Below are 14185 nucleotides of genomic sequence, written 5' to 3'. Positions count from 1 at the left end.
GCTAAAAGATCAAAGCGAGAGAACTATTTGGGATATCAAACTATAGAAAAGATGGGAGGTAGATGCACCATTTCTTGGTGGTTGTTTTAATTGTTTGGTGCATCTACCTCCCATCTTTTCTATAATTTGATATCCCAAATAGTTATTTCGCTTTGATCTTTTAGTTTGTCTAAGATAAATAAGTTTATAAGACAAAAAGTGAAAGATGATCGTTGAAGGGCAAATTGGAGAATTTTGTTTTTTCAAAAAATGGAGGTGTAATCCAAAAATTCATATAATAGTGGGGGTGTATGTCAAAATCTCTTAAAATATTTCAACAACTACAAAAGAGTAAAATCGTCATGGTTGGCGCGAGTGTTTCACACACACCCAACTTAACTCTGAGTTGACGGTTTCCGTCCACGTGGGGGTATATATCAAAAGTTTTCAAAAAGTGGGGGTGTAGTCCTAAAATTCATATAATAGTGGGGGTGTATGTCAAATTCTGAAGGAAAAATGTGAGTATGTCTTGACGTCCCAGTCAAATCTCGTTCGCGGTATGTGACCGGTCTTGATTTAGGGAGAGAAAGTGAAAACTTTCGACATAAGGTCCAAAATTGACATTTAACTTTGAGTGTTTTGTTGAAGATTCTCTTAAGACTTCATATTTTATCACATATATTTTACAGTCAAGTCATGCATAAGATGTTCACGACGTAATCATATATAAGTAAATAAATGCGTGTAGAAATTAAACCTTCCCCGTAGATCTAATATGATCCATGAAACCTATTTCAAAAAAAATATGACCCATGAAACCTAAAAGGTCTAATCTTCTTAGGATTCTTCTTGATTTGTCTTAGTTCGCTATAGATCTTCATCCTTGAACCTCTACCGAATTCTCTTACTCGAACAAGGATATCCATCCTTTTGTTCTTTCAATGGACATTTGAACCTTAAATTCTAATTACAAGACTTACCGATACACAAATCTATAAACTTGAAATTAAATTACAAAGGCGACATTTTTTCGTGCTCAAAACAATAGAAATAAATGTATGAGTCATATTAGTCTTCGCATTCCTATACATCCACAACAACCATATAATATGACATCCATAAAATTTTAAATCAAATTATCCATATAAGATGACACTCATAAAATTTAAAAATCTAAGTTCTTCTTGAGAGTTATGTTGAAGAATCCTAAGAAAATTAGACCTTTTGGGGGTTCATGGGTCATATTAGACCTATGGAAAGTTTATTTTTTGCACACATTTACTTACTTATATATGATTACGTCGTGAACGTCTTATGCATGACTTCACTGTAAAATATATGTGATAAAACACGAAGTCTTAAGAGAATCTTCAACAAATTTGTGGGGGTTTCAAATCCTCTTCACATGGAGTCTCTGCTTCTTCCACCGCTCTACTTGTCGTCCATGTAGTATCACCCATGTCAACGTATTTTTCTTTGTCGACTTGAGTGATTGATCCTTCACCTATGACCTGTGTTGCATCCCTGTTTTTATACAATATATCTTCATTGAAGGTTACATCCCTGCTCCAGATTGCCTTGTGACTTTCATAGCCCCACAATTTATATCCAAATGCATCACCTCCATAACCAATGAAAATGCACTTCTTTGCCTGTGGCCCTATCTTTTTTACTTTCTATAGGATTAAGATGAACATAAGCAACACATCCGAAAAATTTCAGATAAGAGAGGTTTACCTTCTTGCCGGTCCAAACCTCTTCTGGAATCCCCATATCTAATGGATTGTTGGGTGTCCGATTGATTAAGTAAGCAGTTGTTTCTAAAGCTTGTGCCCAAAAAGCTTCAGGCAACCCGCATTGCAGTCTCATGCACCTTGCTCGTGCACAGCGTTCAATTCGTACGCTCAGCTACTCCATTCTCATGTGGTGTCTCTGGGAGCGTCCTCTCCATACGTATCCCATTAGTAGCACAGAGCTATAAGAATTACTTCTTGTCATACTCACCACATTATCTGACCTTATACATTTTAGCTTCAGACCAGTTTCTATTTCAACCAATGCCTTCCATTTCTGAAATGCATCAAACACGTTAGATTTATGTTTCAGAAAATAAATCCATACCTTTCTCGAGTGGTCATTGATGAAGTAACAAAGTATTGAGCACCACCATGAGAAGGACATCAGCTGGTCCTCATACATCTGTATGAACGGGGTCCAACTTTCTTTTCTCAAGCTTCTGCCACCTCTGTTGAAACTCACCCACTTTTGCATTCCCAGATACATTCTTCACAAAAGCCCATTTCTACAGGTTTACCTCCGACAAATGACCTGTCGAATGCAGAATCTTAATGTTATTCTCACTCGTATGTCCCAACCTTCTGTGCCATAATCTGACATTTTCAGAACTACTAACCACTTCTAGAGTAGGTCTTTCTAAAGCTCGGTAGAGAGTACCATTTCGAAGTCCTCGAGCTAATACCATAGCTCCTTTGGTCACTTCCCAATTTGTTTTAGTAAAGTGAACCTTACAATCGTCGTCACAAACTTGACCCACAGAAACCAAGTTCCTTGTCAGATTTGGGACAAGTCGCGCATCCTTCAGCATCCATGTTAAACTATTGACTTTCACATCACCTACACCGATGATACACATGCTTCACCGTCACCAAGGAAGACTTGGCCAAAGTTCCCTTCCTTGTAAGAGGTCATGATCTCCTTATTTCTTGTAGCATGGAAAGAAGCTCCTGAGTCTACTATCCGAGACTCGTTCATACCGTCCTCGGAGAGTAATAGGAAACTCTCGGTAATCACATTGTTGTCATTAACAATGAAGATCGCATCGTCCTCTGCAGCTGCAACTACATGGACCTCTTGATCACCCATATTTTCCGTATTGTTAGCACCCTTTCTTTCTAGACAGTCTTTCTTCATGTGCCCTTCTTTATTGCATGTCGAACACACGCCCTTTAGGCCTGGATTTCGATCTCCCCACAGATTTGCCTCTAAATTTACCTTTGGATTTATCTGAATTTTTATTAAAATTCCTACCTCTTTCATATTGCATGCTTAAGACGGATCTTGAAGAAGAGTTAGAAGCGGTGTAACCTCGTTCTAGTCTACTCTCTTCTTCACCGAGTATCATAGCCGTTACATTTTCTAGCATTAATTTCTCACTACCCGCCAAGTTGCTTATAGACGTCACAACTGTATCCCAACTCGACAGTAATGATGATAACAACCTTAATGCGTTAACCTCATCCGAAAATGTAATGTCAACCTTAGAAAGTTGGGAGATAATTGATTTAAACTTTCCAAGGTGAGCAGTTACTGTCTCGCCTTCATTCATTTTAAATTAAATAATTGTTCACACAGCATAATTTTACCTGAGGCTGACGACTTCTGATGGAGTCTCTCCAAAGTGTCCATTAGGTCTTTTGTTGTAGATATTTCTTCGACATTGTTGTAAACTTCCTCCGTAAACACCTACGGATCACGCCAACACACTTGCGGTCAAGAATAATCCATTCTTCATCATCGAGTTTCCCCTTCTTTCCCACTCCATGTAATGGAGCATGAAGATCTCTCTCATATAAATAATCCTCTATTTGTGATTTCCAATATGAGAAATTTTTACCGTTGAAAACCCGAACCCTTGCAACGTTATCTGATTTATCATCCATAACTCCAACACCGATATAAACACTTTTCACGCCAAAAAATACTATTCACGACGAAAACACTATTCACACCGAAGAACTATTCACGTCGAAAACACTATTCACGGGAATAATAACTCCGTCAGGCCCGTGGAAGGCCCAGTGTGGACAGGGCGCTCGCACTGGGCCTCCCAATGTTGGGGGCCCACTTTTTAGATATTTAAGGGACATATAGTTCAAGCTTACATATCATTACATGAAGTTTCTTAGCATAGTTGGCAACTCTTCTTGTGATCCATGTAATCCACTCGGGTTCAAGTCCCCTGACCAGCAAACTATTTTTTTTATTTACTTTTTTGGAGACTACAATCGTTAATTAAATCTATCTCTTCTCCATCACACTTTTTTAACTCTTAGTCTTTGTCATATTTAATTATTTGTAAACCAAATGTTCAACATGATATTATATTAAAATGCATACAGTAAGTAGGAGTTTATCATTTCATTGTGTTATTTTTAGTTATAAACGTATAATCTAAGATATAGTAAACAAATTTTTTTTGTTCAGAAGTGACTGTGAATTCTTAGACTCGATTTTCTATAACAAATTAGATGAATTTTTTTTTCTTTAACTACTTCTTCGAAATATATTGGGATTCATTACGATTTTCATCTTTCTCTTATTAAATTATCTTGTATTTTTGTATTAACTTTTATCAGTAGAAAGACCCAGATCAAATTTGGCACAGGGCCCCCAAATTCCCAGCCACGACCCTGAACTCCGTCCACGGACAACATAAAAATTCAGCAACTCCTAACCCGGATACTCTCTGATACCAGTTGTTGAGAAAAACAACCACTCCAAATAGGTGATCAGTCTAGTTAGAATTTTTCTCTAATGTGGAAAACCAAGATCTTGGATGCAATGGTGAATAAATAGAACATAACCACGAAACGAATAAAGAATAATAACACGCAAGATTTATAAAGGTTCGGAGCAAGTCCTACGTCCTCTTTCAACCGCACCAAGCTAATCCACTATGAACTTAAAGTTACAATATAGTCGAGTTACCGTATACAAAATCTAGTCCACTCTTCGGTTACAAAATATCTCACTACAACTCTCCCCCTCTCACACTTACACAACTCTCCTGGTCTCACACTCTTTCTTTATCTCTTACTTGTGTTTAGAGAGAACTTGAGAAAGTGGGATAATGAAATGGGAAGGAAGACTGCTTTTGTAGCTTTCAATTTAATCCCTATGAGAGAAGCGAATTAAATGTTTTGCCCGATTTTTTTCACCATCCATTAATACCAAGCTGCTTCTTTTCTTCCTTAAGACAAGAAATGGATAGCAGTTGTACACTTTTTCAAAGTAGGGTGATGGAGTAGCCTATTGGACTTTTATCCTCCCATTAATGGGAGCTTGTTTATAAGGTCCCACAATATGACCTATATACACACACACACACACGTAGAGAAGAGTCATCAGCATGTTATTTGTCAATTTTAGAAACAGAAAAAATTTCAAACTAGTATCAATTTTAGAAAAATAAAGCAATTGCATTATAACACTTGCTTCCCAGCTAAGTGAAAGGGAGTCTTTCAACAAAAAAAAAAAAAAAAACTTAAGTGAAAGGGAGTAGCATTCTCCTATAAAATGGACTTTGCACTCTCACTATATTTTTGTACTCCATTCTTTCTCTCTCTCTTATTTCCAAGAACTCAAAAAGAAAATGGTGGTCAATAACAAAGCAATCACATTTCTCTTCCTTATCTCTGCAATCTTCTTCCACCTATGTCATCATGCTGAATCCATCACCACCCAACACCCTCATGAGCTCAAATCTTTCAAGATAGCTGAAAGCACCCAAACACCCAATAGTTGTTCTTATATAGTAAATATAAAAACAAGTTGTTCTTCAACTCCCTTCACTCGTGATCAGATCAGTCTCGCTTTTGGAGATGCTTATGGTCATCAGGTTTGTTTAATCAAAAACCAACTCATTGTCTATCTGAATTTTGATTCTTCTTTCTTTTCTTAAGATCAAATTGTTGAAAACATAGTCGTGACTCGTACTTTCCATGATTGTAATCTACAACTAAACAACGAATCAGGACAAGTCATATAAGATTTCTGTCTAGAGTCTTGCCTGCTCATTTAATTTTTCATAAATTTAAAAGAACCCATTAAAGAAAATGAGATTTAAAGTAGTGGGTATCTCTTTGATTTTTCATTTGTGTATATGAACAGGTCAATGCACCAAGAATTGATAATCCAAAATCTAGGATATTTGAGAAATGTTCAACAGATAGGTTTGCTATAACTGGTCCATGTATGGAGAAGGTATGTAGTGTGTCTTTATACAGGGCTGGATCTGATGGTTGGAAGCCAGAGACAGTGAAGATTTATGATTCTAGGTCAACCGAAGTTTCATTTGTTTACAACATATTTATTCCTAGTGGAGTTTGGTACGGGGTTAATTTGTGTAAGGGCAAGCCAGTGATATCTGTCTAGTCTATAAAGAGGGATTGTGGTTTAATTGATAAAGATGTGGATGATTTACAAAAATAAAATAAAATAAAATTCAATGCAATTCTGAAATGTTCATGAGATGGTGGTGGAATCCACTTTCTTATAATTAATCCTAGGTATTTGAGTTTTAAATTTATTTTGGTCTCATATTCTACTTTTTTATTTCCATGTTTAAAGACCTATTATGGTTTATTTTTTGAAGGAAAAATGTGAGTATGTCTTGACATATCCCAGCCAAATCTCGTTTCGGGTATGTGACCTATGACCTGTCATGATTTAAGGGGAGACAGAAACACTTTCCGACATAAAATCCAAAATTGACATTTAAATTTTCTCTTGGTACGAGCCCAACGAATCTACAAATTTTATAATGCAAATGACTATTTTAGGATATCAATCACCTATCCAAAGTTACATGCACACTTTGATTTTAACATTTTATGGATGTCATATTATATTTTCCTTTTATGGATGTCATAGTATATGGTTGTTGTGGATGTTTGTGAATGGAAAGACTAGTATGACTCGTATATTTATTTCTTTTTGTTTTGAAGACGGAAAGATGACGCCTTTGTAATTTAATTTCAAGTTTATAGATTTGTGTATTAGTGAGTCTTGTAATTGGAAGTTTAGGAACAAATGTCTATTGAAAGAACAAAAGGATGGAAATCCTTGTTCGAGTAAGAGAATTCCATAGAGGTTCGAGGATGGAAATTTATAGCGAACCAAGTGTAATCAAATCCTTAGAAGATTAGATTTTTTAGGATTCATGAGAATTTCAGGTCCAGAAGTACCTAACGTAGTACAGACAACAAATTATGTATGTTGTAATGTGATTTCTGGAAAAAAACACCATAATTCATATGTATAATGTCAATCGCGTTGTACTCTTTTTCCTTCGTGGAGTTCGTAGAAAAGGGTTTTTGGATTGTAGTTCGTGTCTGTGTTTCTTTATGTGATTTAATGGTTGCTAGAAGATCAACGACTGTAATCAAACTTGATTTGGAAGTTACCGTAGGAAGTGTCGACATCTGATGGAAAAGCTAAAGGAAAAAATAAACATAGAGGAGAAAGATCTTTCTATGTCTATGGTATTACTGGAAGTTTTGTTAAAGAATGATTCTGCAGTGCGTTAAACTAATGTAATTAAAACTTGAAACCCAAATTCGTTCTACTTGGAATACTATAGGTTGACAAGTTTCTTTACTTTTCGTTTGGGGTTATATCGTTCATGTATCAAAATTTTGAACTTTGTTGTTCTACGATCAATTTCTATAATTCTCTTTGATTTTGGTATGAAACCTCAAACTTTGCTTTAAAATTTTACAAAACACCAATTGTTTTGAGACAAACGCTTTTATAGACCATCGTCGTTCGTTTCATTCAGCTCTAACTATAGGCTTAAAAATTTATCTCTCCTCCTTAAAATTTGTTAATTGCCACATTTGTTTGCATTTCTACAACCTTTCTGTTTCCATGGAAACTTTTAGAATTCTCATACATGACGTTTTCTGCTATCTTTATAACCCACACCATCTTTCTTCTCTTCTTCATCATGTTCATAATTTTTATCTCTCTAAATTAAATAATTACAAAATGACTTCTTCTTTTTTCTCATACTTTTTCTTTCTACCAATCTTTTTATTTCTACAAACTAAACAACTACAAAATAACTTCACCTTTAAGATTATATCTCCCCCACATTAAGTTTGTTAATTATCTTCATCAAAAAAAAAGTTTGTTAATTGCACAAATATTAAGTATATTTCTTAAGCTATTTACACTGACACTATATCAATTAATTTCTTAATTCATTTACACTAACACACGTAAAGTGCTTAATTTGGCATAATGAAAGATAGTTGATATCTTATGTGAATATGAGATAACTTTTACTTCCAATAACAATCAACTATCTTTTATCTTCAATGTCGACGAGTCTTTGTGGTGAATGTATGTCAGGTCTGAGCAAACAACCAATCAAGCATATATCTAGGTATTGTTTTCTACATTTCGTAATAATTATTGTTTGTTCAACTTATTACTCTAATTCAGATTTTGGCAATAACACATTATAAATTTAGTTTCATATTTTCGTCCAACTTTCATTCAACAAAGAGTTCGTGTCAGAGGCACGGGTCATAACTAGCATGTGATAAAACATAAAGTCCTAAGAGAATCTTCAACATAACACTCAAAAAGAACTCTGAAAAATCCTAGTTGTCAAAATGTTAAAATGAAGAGGAAAATGCTAAAATCACTTAAACATTGATTTTAAACCTTACTCACTTTATTACACGTTCTCTATCTCGATCTTAAACTTAAAATATTCGGGCAACAATTGACAAAAGTATGTAAATTTTGGAAACATAGAAAGTAATCTCAAACTTTCAACAACAAAAAAAGTAATCTCAAACTAGTATCAATTTCAGAAAAATAAAGAGGTCATTCTTATTTGACCCCCTACTTTGTGATCAACTTCCTTTATCGCCCTTTATCTTTCATAAATTCAAATATGACCCCCCTTTTTGAGTGTAAATGTCATAAGTATCCTTCGTATATATATTTTTTCAAAATAAAGTCAATTATAACACTTTAAATTCCACCTAACATCTCTCCTCACCTCACATCTCTCTCTCCACCTCACCTCTCTCTTCAACTCACCTCTCTCTTCAACCCACCTCTCTCTCCAACTCACCTCTCTTATCTCCCCAACTCACTCTTGCCTTCTCCGGTGAAGGTCGTCGGCCGGCTACCTAAAAAAAACTATCATCTCTCTCTCTGAACACTCTGACGAAGGGGTTTTCCTTCGCCGGAGTGCTTAGAGAGAGAGAAAGAGTTTTTTTTTATGTTTAGGTCGCCGCCTGAAAATTTTCCAGCCGACGACCTTCTCCGGAGAAGACAATGGTGAGTTGGAGATAGAGAGAGAGGTGAGTTGAAGAGAGAGGTGAGGTGAAATTTCATGTATTATAATTAATTTTATTTTGAAAAAATATATATAAGAAGGTTATTTATGACATTTACACTAAAAAATGGAGTCATATTTGAATTTATGAAAAATATGGGGTCATAAAAGAAGCTGATCACAAAATAGGGAGCCAAACAGGATTTAACTCAAAAATAAAAGGGTTATTTCCCTAATGGCCCCCTACTTTGTGACCAGCTTCCTGCCTAGCCCCCTACTTTACGAGAAATGCCCATATGGCCCCCTCCCGTTATAACACCGTTACTCTCTCTCTTCCATTTCTTTTCTCTCTCCTCCAACATGTTTTCTCTCTCTGCCACCTCGTTAAAACCTGCCAATTCATCATCTTCTCCGGGAAGGTCGCCGGCGACCTTTAAACCTAAAAAAAAAAAATTTCATCTCTCTCTCTCTCTAAAAAAAAAAAAAAAAAAAAATTTTCACCTCCCTCTCTCTCTCTAAACTCCGGCGAAGGGGGTTACCCTTCGCCGGAGGACCTTTAAGGTCTGCCCGAGCAGATCTGGAAGGTCTGCTCGAGCAGATCTCAAAGGTCTGCTCGGGCAGACTTTTAAGGTCTGCTCGGGCAGACTTTTAAGGTCTGCTCGGGCAGACTTTTAAGGTCTGCCGGAACAGATCTTCATGGTCTGTTCCGGCAGACCTTAAAGGTCCTCCGGCGAAGGGTAACCCCTTCGCCGGAGTTTAGAGAGAGAGAGAGGGAGGTGAAAAAATTTTTTTTTTTTTTTTTTAGAGAGAGAGAGAGAGGAGAGATGATTTTTTTTTAGGTTTAAAGGTCGCCGGCCGGAAATTGGTCGGCCGGCGACCTTCCCGGAGAAGATGATGAGTTTGCAGGTTTTAACGAGGTGGCAGAGAGAGAAAACATGTTGGAGGAGAGAGAAAAGAAATGGAAGAGAGAGAGTAACGGTGTTATAACGGGAGGGGGTCATATGGGCATTTCTCGTAAAGTAGGGGGCTAGGCAGGAAGCTGGTCACAAAGTAGGGGGCGATTAGGGAAATAACCCAAAATAAAACAACTCCATTATAACATTTGCTTCCAAATCAAGGGAAAATGAGTCATTAATTTAAGGGTTTGTCATTGTACTCTCTCACTGTATTTTTGTAGTCCAATTTCCACTATTCACGTGAATACTAACTCCGTCCGCCGACAACATAAAAATTCAGCAACTTCTAACCCGAAACTCTGATACCAGTTGTTAAGAAAAATAACCACTCCAAATAGGTGATTAGTCTAGTTAGAATTTTTCTCTAAAGCGAAAAACCAGGATCTTGGATGCAATGGTGAATAAATAGAACATAACCACGAAGCAAATAAAGAATAATAACACACAAGATTTATAAAGGTTCGGAACAAGTCCTACGTCCTCTTTCAACCGCACCAAGCTAATCCACTATGAACTTGAAATTACAATATACCCGAGTTATCGTACACAAAGTCTAGTGCAATCCACGGTTACAAAATATCTCACTACAACTCTCTCCCACTCACACTTACACAACTCTCCTGGTCTCACACTCTTTTTCATCTCTCATCCCTAGGAGAGAAGGGAATTAAATGTTTTGTTTATTTTTTCACCATCCATTAATACCAAGCTGCTTCTTTTCTTCCTTAATTCCTTAAGACAAGAAATGGATAGCAACTGTACACTTTTTCAAAGTGAGGGTGATGGAGTAACCTGGTGGACTTTTATCCATACACTTTTTCTTCCTTAATGGGAACTTGTTTATAACACTTGTTTATAACAAGAAATGGATAGCAACTGTACACTTTTTCAAAGGAGGGTGAAGAGTCATCAGCATGTCATCTGTCAATTTTAGAAACAGAAAAAATCTCAGATTAGTATCAATTTTAGAAAAATAAAGCAATTGCATTATAACACTTGCTTCCCAGCTAAGTGAAAGGGAGTCATTGTAGCATTCTCCTATAAAATCTCAAACTAGTATCAATTTTAGAAAAATAAAGCAATTCAATTTTCTCTGTCTCTTCATTTCTAAAAACTCAAAGAGAAAATTGTGGTCAATAGCAAAGCAACACATTCGACATAAAATCCGAAATTGACATTTAAATGTCAAATTTACTCTTGCAACGAGGCCTACGATTCCACAAATTATAATAATGCAAATCATTATTTTAGGATTTTAGGATATTAATCACACATCCAAAGTCAGATGCATGCGTTGATTTTAAAGTTTTATGGATGTCATATTATATGGTTGTTGTGGATGTCTGTGAATGCGAAGACCAGTATGACTCACATATTTATTTCTTTTATTTTGAGCACGGAAAGATGTGGTCTTTTATAAGATTTGAGTCTTGTAATCAGAAGTTCAGAAGCAAATGTCTATTGAAATAACAAAATGATGGACAACATTTGTTCGAGTAAGAGAATTCCATGGAGGTTTGAGAATTAAATCTATAGCGAATCAAGAAGAAGCCTAGGAAGATTAGACCTTTTAAGTTTTGTGGGTCATCCTAGAAACTATTTGGAAGGTTTATTTTTTGCAGACATTTATTTACTTATATAGGATTACATCGTGAACATCTTATGCATGACTTCATTGTAAAATATATGTGATAAAACATAAAGTCCTGGGAGAATCTTCAACATAACACTCAAGAAAAACCCTGAAAAATCCTAGTTGTCAAATTGATAAATCAAGAGGAAAATGCTACAATTGGAAACATAGAAAGTAATCTCAAACATAGAAAAATAAAACAACTCCATTATAACATTTGCTTCGGGACAAGGCAAAATGAGTCATAGATTTAAGGGTTTTGTCATTGTCACTGTATTTTTATAGTCCATTTTCCCCTATAAAATGGACTTTGCACTCTCACTATATTTTTGTACTCCATTCTTTCTCTCTCTCTTATTTCCAAGAACTCAAAAGGAAAATGGTGGTCAATAACAAAGCAATCACATTTCTCTTCCTAATCTCTGCAATCTTCTTCAACCTATGTCATCATGCTGAATCCATCACCACCCAAAACCCTCATGAGCTCAAATCTTTCAAGACAGAAAGCACCCAAACACCCAATAGTTGTTCTTATACAGTAAAGATAAAAACAAGTTGTTCTTCAACTCCCTTCACTCGTGATCAGATCAGTCTCTCTTTTGGAGATGCTTATGGTCATCAGGTTTGTTCAATCAAAAACCAACTCATTGTCTATTTGAATTTTGATTCTTCTTTCTTTTATTAAGATCAAATTGTTGAAAACATAGTCGTGACTCGTACTTTCCATGATTCTAATCTACAACTAAACAACGAATCACGACAAGTCATATAAGATTTCGGCCTAGAGTCTTGCCTGCTCATTTAATTTTTCATAAATTTAAAAGAACCCATTAAAGAAAATGAGATTTAAAGTAGTGGGTATCTCTTTGGTTTTTCATTTGTGTATATGAACAGGTCAATGCACCAAGAATTGATAATCCAAAATCTGGGGTATTTAAGAAATGTTCAACAGATACGTTTGCTGTAACTGGTCCATGTATGGAGAGGATATGTTATTTCTATTTATACAGGACTGGATCTGATGGTTGGAAGCCAGAGACAGTGAAGATTTATGATTCTGGGTCAGCCAGAGTTTCATTTCTTTACAACATATTTATTCCTCATGGACTTTGGTATGGGTTTGACCTTTGTAAGGGCAAGCCAATGATATCTGTTAGTGATCTACTCTATAAAGAGGGAGTGTGGTTTAATTGATCAAAATTGTGGATGGATTAACAAAAATAAAATAAAATGCAATTCTGAAGGAAAAATGTTCATGGGATGGTGGTTTAATCCACTTTCTTATAATTAATCCTAGGTATTTTGGTCTCATACTTTACTTTTTTATTTCCATGTTTAAAGACCTATTATGGTTTATTTTTTGAAGGAAAAATGTGAGTATGTCTTGACGTATCCCTGCCAAATCTCGTTTCGGGTACGTGACCTGTGACCTGTCATGATCTAAGGAGAGACAGAAACACTTGCGACATAAAATCCAAAATTGACATTTAAATTTTCTCTTCGTATGGGCCCTACGAATCCACAAATTTACAAATTATAATGCAAATCACTATTTTAGGATATCAATAACACATCCAAAGTTCTTTCAACAAAAAAAAAAAAATAATAACACATTCAAAGTTAGATGCACACTTTGATTTTAAAATTTTATGGATGTCATATTATATTTTCTTTTATGGATGTCATATTATATGGTTGTTGTGGATGTTTGTGAATCGAAAGACTAGCATGACTCGTATATTTATTTCTTTTGTTTTGAGGACGGAAAGATGTCGCCTTTGTAATTTAATTTCAACTTTATAAGATTTGTGTATTAGTGGGTCTTGTAATTGGAAGTTTAGGAACAAATGTCTATTGAAAGAGCAAAAGGATGGAAATTCTTGTTCGAGTAAGAGATTTCCATAGAAGTTCGAGGATGGAGATTTATAGCGAACCAAGGCTAATCAAGAAGAATCCTGAGAAGATTAGATTTTTTTAGGATTCATGGGAAATTCAGGTCCAGTACCTAACGTAGTACAGACAACACATTATGTATGTTGTAATGTGATTTCTGGAGAAAAAAAACATCATTCATATATATAATGTCAATTGCGTTGTAATCTTTTTCCTTCGTCAAGGTTTTGTTCCATTGGAGTTTCCTTGTCAAGGTTTCAATGAGACAACTATGCATAATGAAAATTATTTTAATTTTCTAAAAGTTGTAATCATTTTCCTTCGTTGATGTTTTGTCCTATTGGTTTCCTGACAAGGTTTTGGCGATACAATTCTATTTTAAAATAATAGTCATCGAATGATGAATTCAACACCTCTTATGTGTGTCAATTGGATTATGCAACGAAATGTGACAAGTACATCAATTTCGCAAGATGTTATAATCATCTTACTGATGTACATGATAGACAAATACGAATCACTAAATATTGACTTCAATTGATATCTTTGAAGGATTTAACAAGCTTCAATTTAAAGTGAGCATGAACTTCAAAGCATTATATGAATGTAACTTGAAATGTCAAATGC

At 35.4% G+C, this 14185-nt stretch overlaps 1 long non-coding RNA gene and 1 pseudogene across 1 annotated transcript; both read left to right on the top strand.

Moving 5' to 3' along the window:
* Positions 1-5235: 5235 nt before the first annotated feature.
* On the top strand, positions 5236-6240 carry LOC147539842 (uncharacterized). Its single transcript, XR_015225963.1, has 2 exons — positions 5236-5617; positions 5890-6240. It is a non-coding gene; the product is annotated as an uncharacterized LOC147539842 (long non-coding RNA).
* Positions 6241-12044: 5804 nt separating this feature from the next.
* LOC147539841 (embryo-specific protein ATS3A pseudogene) lies at positions 12045-12859 on the top strand (annotated as a pseudogene).
* The last annotated feature ends 1326 nt before the right edge of the window (positions 12860-14185 follow it).

The sequence above is a fragment of the Eschscholzia californica genome, unplaced genomic scaffold, assembly GCF_041429995.1.
Source record: "Eschscholzia californica isolate CP2 unplaced genomic scaffold, dmEscCali1.0.p SCAF_5, whole genome shotgun sequence".
NCBI classification, from domain to species: Eukaryota; Viridiplantae; Streptophyta; class Magnoliopsida; order Ranunculales; family Papaveraceae; genus Eschscholzia; species Eschscholzia californica.
The sequence above is the reverse complement of the archived record's forward strand: the minus strand, read 5'-3'. Positions and strand labels throughout refer to the sequence as shown.